Source organism: Entamoeba invadens (assembly GCF_000330505.1).
Source record: "Entamoeba invadens IP1 unplaced genomic scaffold scaff_1105074726593, whole genome shotgun sequence".
NCBI lineage: Eukaryota > Evosea > Mastigamoebida > Endamoebidae > Entamoeba > Entamoeba invadens.
Window position 1 is genome coordinate 1 of NW_004443647.1, and position 1,928 is coordinate 1,928.

Here is a 1,928-nt window from a genome sequence, read left to right on the forward strand (position 1 = left end):
AAACGATGGCATTTTGTTAAATATAATTATCATTTACTATGTATATCATTTAAAATGACGACTATCTTATCAATCAATGTAATAAAAGAATCATAGATTGTATGTAAGTAATATTTTATTATTGTTTTTGTACTTATTTCAAATAAACATTATTTTCATATAATAAAAGAAATATTGTCGAGTAAAAATATGCGTTTATGTCATTATTATTCAATAAATATTGCAAAACAACGTTACTAGACATAATAAGTCACAAATTTAAGTTGTTGTTTATTTAAGAATATGTCTGAGAGATAAAACCGTAATAATATAATCTTGATTAACTTATTTTAATTATCAAAAATATAACGATTTAAATTCGTAATTATTTTATTACATATGTTTTGTTATGAAATATAATGCCTCAAATTATAATAAGTATTTTCAAGCGCATTTTTCAAAACAAAATAAACAGATGGTTACAAATAATGTTATAGTTAATCGATCCAAACTTCAGTTAGATGTTGTACAAATGATATTTTCGATATTTGTTGCCTATAAAAACAAATTAAATTAATTATGAGCATTTCTCAATGTATTTTATATTATATTATATTTATATATATATATATCCTAGATTTTTAAATAATATGTTTTTGATTTGTACCTTTTTTATTAAATATAGTGTTGTTATCGTTTAAGTATTTATTAAAACATGTTTTGTGCTAATTGTTTTTTATTTATGAGAAGTAAAAAAATATTTACAATAAGATGAATATTGCCGCTCATTGTAATGATTGTAAAAAATCATTATTGAATTGTTAATTTTTTTTTTCAAAATGCATAAATTGTTTTAACCAAAAACATTAAAATGATATTTATCAAATTATTCTTTATAAACAAAACCAAAATTCTAGAACTTAAATAGTTCTATTTGGTGAAATGATTTCACCAAATAATTTACTAAAACATAAATTTTCAGTAAAATTATTTCACCATTTTTCTTCATCCATATTAATATCTCTATAATAAAAGGTCAATTAATAAATAATTGTGTAACTTTAAGTGTAAAAATAAATATTTCTGAAGAATTTTTAGTTGTTCTGACATTTATTATGTTAATATATAAATTTTCAATTTGTTATTATCATAAATTATAAAATATTGTTAAAATGTTGAATTTTTTCATACTGATGATAGATAAAAAAATTCAAATTAATAACTGTTTTATTTAATATTTGCATCTTTTAATAATATTAATGTGTAGTAATGTATTATAAAAAATATAATATATTGTATTGTTTTTTATTACATATTAACAATTTTATTATTTTTTATTGTAATTTCATTGTCAAATACTTTAAAACAAAAAAAAAACAATTATTTATATGATTTTATCTCAAAAAATTTTTATAATAAACTTCAAAAACGTGTATTATTAATATTTTTAATTGTAATTTATAACATTTTTTGTATTATTAAAATATAATTTTAATTATTATTTGTTAAATACAATTAAAATTTAAGAATTAATAAATAATTTGTTTAATTGTTTTTTATAGAATTTAATATTTCATTTTATTATAAATAATTAAAAAGAATAAAAATCAGTGAATTAAAAATACTGATTGAGACTTTGATGAAAAGATTACTCTTTCAATAGCATTTTTTGTTGGCATCATCTGTTTTTGAAATTGTGTTATAAAGTCGAAATATCTTTCAACAAATATTGTTGTTGGAGAAACAGTCAATGTTATCTGAACAACTTGAACCAAATTTTTAAGTTGATTGTTTTCAAGTATTTCGTACACATCCAAAAGACTTACTTTTTCTTTTCTTCCAACAAAATTTTCCAAAGTTTCATCGTATGATGTACGAGGCAATTTTGATCCAGCGTTTTTTTTTGAATAATATCTCTTTCTATATCATCAAGACGGTCCAAACAAAAT